The sequence below is a fragment of the Lontra canadensis genome, unplaced genomic scaffold (genome assembly GCF_010015895.1).
Source record: "Lontra canadensis isolate GAN:19392208 unplaced genomic scaffold, GSC_riverotter_1.0 scaffold73, whole genome shotgun sequence".
NCBI lineage: Eukaryota > Metazoa > Chordata > Mammalia > Carnivora > Mustelidae > Lontra > Lontra canadensis.
This window is the reverse complement of record NW_022631067.1, coordinates 2,884,985-2,891,510: the sequence shown is the minus strand read 5'-3', so window position 1 is coordinate 2,891,510 and position 6,526 is coordinate 2,884,985.

Here is a 6,526-nt window from a genome sequence, read left to right as displayed (position 1 = left end):
AGCCAGTGACACTATCTCTTTAAGTCTACACACATACACACGTAGGCACACACATAAGAAGGGCTATAAAGTATTTGCAGTCCTTTAATAAAATCCTGCCTTTTGATCAAAGCTTGTTCTTGGAAAATACAATTTTATTCCAACACATACTGGCAAATTTTTACAGTTCAGTTCAGAATACATATATATTTTTTGTTTAACACATAACCTGGGACAATAAAAAAAGAGGCAGCCCTAATAATTTAGCTCTAGATGTATGACGAAAACATTGAAAATGTTCCAACATAATTTTTAAGTAGATTATTGGTTCTTAATCAAAAATTACTCAGTGGAGGAAATGGTGTCACTAGTAGGAGTTATAATTTGATTCCATCGCTGTTCAGACTCAGTTATACAGACAAATGCCAGTGTTTTATTAAAAATTAAGAAAACGTTGTTAGAAGGGTCCTGTGGAAGGGTCCTGGGCAGTGGAATTTCTGATTCGTGGCCGCAGGTCATTCTGGCACAGGGTTGTGAGTGAGCCCTGTGCTGGCTGCCCTGCTCATGCTTGCAGGGGCCACAAGGACCCCCACAAGGGAGTGGGCACTTGGCTGAGCGACGTAAACTTGGCCCTGCTCCCAGCAGAGCCTCTCTGCCAGCTTGTCCCATGAACAGGGAATCAGCGATGTGCTCCGAGGGGACCAGAGTCGGTCACATCCGCAGGTGCTTGGGAGGGAGCAAAGTGCTTTCACACTGGGGGTTTGTTGTGGTCCCCAGATGCCCTTTGGGTTTAGGAAGGCAGCTTAATGACCCTACATGGAACTACACCGAGGAGACGAGGGAGTGGCTCACACGCCTCTGCGTCTGAGGGTCGGACTTGACGGTTCCTTCGCACGTGAGCCCTGTGCTTGCTGTAATGCAAGGGCTCCCCACGGACGGCTTTCCTGACCGTGAGCTTACAGAGACTCCCCAAGACCATGCAGCTCTGAAAATTCCAAGAAAGAATGTGACCTTAAGTCATCTGAGTCCAAATTTACCTCATATTGCCTCAAAGTACCAAAAACAAGGAAGGCCTGGGTGGCTCAGTCAGTGAAGCGTCTGCCTTCGGCTCAGGTCATACTCTCTGGGTCGTGGGATTGAGCCCCACATCGGGCTCCCTGCTCAGTGGGGAGTCTGTTTCTCCCTCTCCCTCTACCACTCCCACCACTCATTTTCTATCTCTCAAATAAATAAAATCTTTTTAAAAAAATGCTAAAAACAATAATACTGGAGCAAAGGATTGAGAATCCTGAGAAGCCACAGGTCATTTCCACGTAAGCAACCTTCTGGCTCTATGCCGACCTCTGTCAACCCGTTGGATGGAATGTGAGGGCCGGTCAAAGACACAGAAAAAAAATCCAGTTATACTCATAATCCCAGCTGAGACTTGCTCACAGGAGCACAGACACAGGTCCCTGCTCACGGGGTGTCCCCACATGCCCAGCAGGCTCTGGGCAGGACACGGAGCAGACCCCCAGCTCAAGGGCCTCCATTCCCAGGTGCGAGGATAATACCGTTCTTTTCCCACGTCTCCTTCTGTGCCCTCCTGGAGGTGGACCTGTCAGCCTCTTTCAGATGGGAAGGAAAAAGGCCACGTTACCAGAAACAACCTGGAACAGCCACTTGAAAAATCCTCAGGCGTGAGCCAGTTTATTTGTGCCGCACAGAGACCCAGGTGAAGAAAAACCACTCAGGGGAGAGGAGGGCGTCAGGAGTCACTCTGTCATCTTTCTGGGCGAGCACGCACAGGATGTGGACAGGAGAGGAAGTGGTCCCTGCCGGTCAGCATCCCCATGACCTTGTAAAAGCCATGGGGCCTCTGGGCCCAGTCTCTCCGACTGGACAGCAGATTCCACAGAACCACCTACCAGGGTGCTAGATGGCTAAACCGAACACTGGTACCGATCGCTAGAGCACACTCACCGGGAGGGAGGCCACCTGCCTGGCCTCAGGGCTGGCACCTGGACAAGTCAGCTGTAGACTTGGGACGGGGCAACTCCACAGGCCCCGAGTTCAGAACCTCTGGATCATGTCACCTGCCCGAGTCTCTCAGGCAGTGACCGTCATAGAAGCAGGACTGTCCACCCCACGCCCCACCAGGAAAGTCTGCAACGTCCTTTCCCTCTGCCTCCTGCCTGCCCTCCGCAGCCACCTTCCTCTCCAGCTTAGGGGTCCTCAACGTACAGTGGAGGCCTCTTGGGGACCCGGGGACAGTGAGCGACAGCCCAGCATCTCTGCGTATATTGGTTTTCTGCCTGTGGAGCTGTTCTCTGCTCTTTGGGGGAAAACTCTAATTCATCCTCACAAGTCTGTGGTGCTTTGGGCATGGACATCTCCGGCTCAGGGCTCGCTGATTTCAATCACTCCGCCATCAAACGTGCGTGGGTTTTCCGCGTCAGGGGGACCTGTGTCGGCACCTGGGCCAGCGGGAAGCAGCTCAGCTCCCCGTCTGCGAGGGCGGCAGGACAGGAATTCAGACACGCCCCGGGCAAGCACATATGACACGTGTGCACCATGAGGGCCAGTAGAAGAACACACAACTCCCGCTGCAGGAGCCAGAAAGGGCTTCCAAGAAGAAACGGTGCTTCCTCCGAGACCGAGTTAAGGAGGGTCTGAGCGTGTGAGGGTGGAGGGGAGGCTCAGGGGGAGCCTGTGCATAGGCTGGGGTCCCCTGTCCCCGCAGGACCCGGATCCCTTCAGGAGAGCCAGCCGAGCTCACCTGGTCTACCTCTCAGCACCTGGCGAGCGAGCTGAGGGACACGGGGCAGATCCTGACGGTATCTGGAGAGATCGCTCTTCTTTGTCATTCTGTAGCTCAGATTCAAGGGTTCTTCTTGCAAAAGGGCTGAGACTGTAGATCACCAGCCGGTGGTGATACAGGCCACCTCAGTCTCAGACGTCAGGGAGAAGGGATGGATCCACATTCTCTCCACGTCCAGGCCCTTGATGGTGGCGGGGTGGGGGAGTAAAATCAACCTGCTGGACACCCATTTCATTCTACTTTTTTTAAAGATTTATTTATTTGAGAGAGAGAGAGAGAGAGAGAGCTCTGGCGGGGGGGGCATGCAGAGGAATAGGGAGAGAGAGAATCTCAAGTAGATTGTGCACTGAGCATGGAGCCCGACACAGGCTCGATCCCACAACCCTGAGATCATGGTCTGAGCCGAAAACAAGAGTCGGACGCTTAACCGACTGAGCCACCCAGGCGCTGCTGTGACATCCATTTTAAATGATAAAACACTTTACAGATTTAATTTTTTGCAGTTATATCCCAAGCTGCCAACACAGAGGGAGCATAAATTTACGAACCCATTTTCCCTTCATTTTTGTTCTGAGGCCAGCAGTGTGAACTGTTGCTGTGTAAGTGTAACTCTATTTGCACACGACAGTTGTACGCATAAATTAGCACCCCACCCTGTGAACACTAACATACCCCGAAGGCTGGCTCAGTCTAAGCGGTGACCAGGGAGGCCTCAGCCAACCCCACCGCCCTTCATCATCTTCCGGTCCTCTGCTTCTGCAACAGTCCTGTGGCACGCGCGCCGGGCTCAGAGGCGAGTGCAGGTCCAGCCACTGGGCTGGAGAGTGGATGGTCTTCTCCAAATGCGTGGCAGCTCGGTCACAGCTCAGAGAGAGCCAAAATCGGCCGGGAGGGACGGTGCTGCCTGGTTTGGGGACATGCTGCTGAGAGGGGACGTTATTCTTTTAAAGGCTTCTGGAAAAAGCTGGTGGTGTCTGTTCTCGTGAATACGCGCATAAAGACCCTGGCAATGTTTCTGGGGCTACAGCCCCAAGGACGCTAATTCCAGTCGAGGACAGGCGAGAAGCTGGAAAGGCACGTGACCCTGGGGGTTCTCCGCGCGTTCTCACTGCCCGCATCCAGCTCGAAGGGCCCGAAAAGAACCAGAGCAGGTTTCTGTTTGCAACGTTCCCCACTTCCCTGCCACGTCAGCATCCATCCCATGTTCGTTTCTTCCTAGTAGAGAAAGAGCTCGCCCAGAGGGAACAAGTCCCTGCATGTCTTTCAAAGGTTTCTGAGAAATAGTTGTTCGAAGACGCAGTTTCCCAGGGCTGCCCCCGATCAGTTCCCAGCCTACTTCTCTCATCAGAGCCTTTGTGGGAGCGCTGGAAACCCCACTCCCCTCCCTGCACCCCTGCCCTGACTCGGACTCCCCAGGCGCAGGAGATGGTGGCACCACCCAGGGAGGGGCAACTCTAGCCCGTGACCTTGGGTCTTGGAGAATCCGTGGTGCCTGCAGATGAAACACCTCCGGGATCCTCAGTTAGGAAAAAAAATTCCAGAAAGGAAGCTCTGGAGACACGGGGATTTTGCTGCTTTGTTTTGCTTCCTCTAGGAGGGAAGGGACTGCCGAGAGCCGTTGCCCGGTTACTCACAGGCAGACACCGATTTGGTCTTGGGGGGCACGGCATTCCCCGCCTGTCGGTGCCCAGACTCCGGCCTTCAGGGCCTGACCCCAGCAGCACCTGCCAGTGACTCGAACTTCCCAGAGCTTTCACGGCGCCCAGAGGGGGCCTGGAGGTCAGCGCGGCTGTGAGGTCACCCCCCCATCTCTGGCCCCCTGCGCCCCTGGAGCCGCAACAGGAGCTGGCCGTGTGCAGGGACGAGCTTCGGGTCCCTGGAGAGGTCGCTACCCGGGGGGTCCCGCGCCGCTGTTGGATTTCCACCTCAGCTATTGGCACACAAGAGCCTGTGTCCCCGTGTGCTCCGGGGAGCCCCACGCGGCGCTGCCCTCCCGGCCTCCGCAGAACGGGGGACCCGACCCACAGAAGGGCGATCCTGCTCGCAGCGCACAGTGGGGCCGGGGCGTCCTCGTGGGGCGGGTTGAGCCCCGCTCACACTCATGGGACACCGGGCCGTACCCAGCCCTGGGCTCCATCTGCCCGGCCCAGCCTGGCCCCCACGCTCTCCTCTGCCCTATTCACCCCTTCCGCGGAGGGCCCTTTCCCACCTCGCTTGCTGCGGGGTCCTCTTCCCCATCTGTGTGGGGTTTACTCCATCTGCCATCAGCTCCCGCCTCACCTGCGGGCGGACCGCGGAGGCCGGGCACCAGGGGAACCTGACCTTTCACATCGTTGGGTGGCTCTGGTCCTGTGTGGACGCAGGCGGAGGCCCTAACCTCAGAGCTCAGCCCCTCCTCACGCGCGGGGCACACCTGTGGGGCACGTGCTGCCACGGGGAGGACGACACTTCTCGCATTCCCTGGTGGCTTCCGTGGACCTCAGCTCACGGGTTTGTCTGCACTTGTCTTCGCAGGGAAGGGGCTCTGCGGGTCACAGGGGCACAGGCGTTTATCTGATTTCTCCGGAAGTGTCGGCTGGTGACTCAGTCTGTCCCCTAGCTTTAATTCCACTCCCACCACGGACGTTGGCTCAAAGACAAGCTGAGGGGCACAGGTCGCTTTCCAGAACGAGGGGAAAACGCACCACAAAGGGGAGGACGGTGTCTGCGTTTAAACAGCAACGTGACCCGAAATCGTCTCTGCACGTCCTCGCTTCTATCCCCACGGTGTGGATGAGGCTCGGACGTCACAGGGGCGGCTGCGGGGCCCACCTGTACGGGACACCCTCGGCTCTTTCCTGGTTACAAGCTTACCAGGCAGCAAGAGGACTGGAGAGAAATGGGACAGATGGGCACATGCTGACTTCGCGCCCCGTTACTCAGTCGTGGCAAGAGTAGACCTGGCTGACCACCAGGTAGACCCTTGTGACTTTGGACCAAAGGCTAGAGGAGCAAATGAGGGGGGGCAGAGGGAGAGGTGGACATCATCCCGGTCTAGAATTCTGTTGCTAAATTGCTTTTCATTTCCAAGAATTTGTTCCATCTGTTACCCTCCTAACACTGTCTAGACAATTTCAAAGTATTACATAATTCATAGCGGCTGAATATTTTCCTGTTTACTACAGAGTTAGTCTACAAAGGTCACTGATAAAATAATCTTTTTAGCTGGTATGAAAAACATCTCAAAAATCCAAGAAGCTTAAGAGTCAACCACACCAGTACTTTCTGATAGTGATTCATGGATAAAATAAAACCACAGCAGGCCTGATCGTCCTTGGTTTCTGGCAAGGTTTTGACAGATGTCAAAAAAAAAGAGAGACCCGTTTGTCTCTGCACCAGTAAATGAAGACTATCATCCGTGGACAGCCTTTTCGTTTCTGCGGGGGCCTGCTGAGCAGAAACCTAATGCGGGTGGCACAGGACAGTCTGCCCTAGTTAGAGACCAGAGCCGAGTTAATGCGCAACATGCAGCAAAGTCACATTTTTGGAATGCATTTAATGGAGACATTGAGCACTTGGACCGAAAAGATAATAAAAAAGAGAAAAGGACACAAAGCAGAAAGACAGAGAGAGAGGGAAACAGAGAGGAGAGTGAAGGGAAGGAGGCAGGGGGAGGGAGCAAAGAAGGAAGGAAGGAGAGAAGGAAGGAGGGAGAAAGAAAGAGAGGGGAGGAGTAGGGAGGGAAGGGAAGGGAAGGGAAGGGAAGGG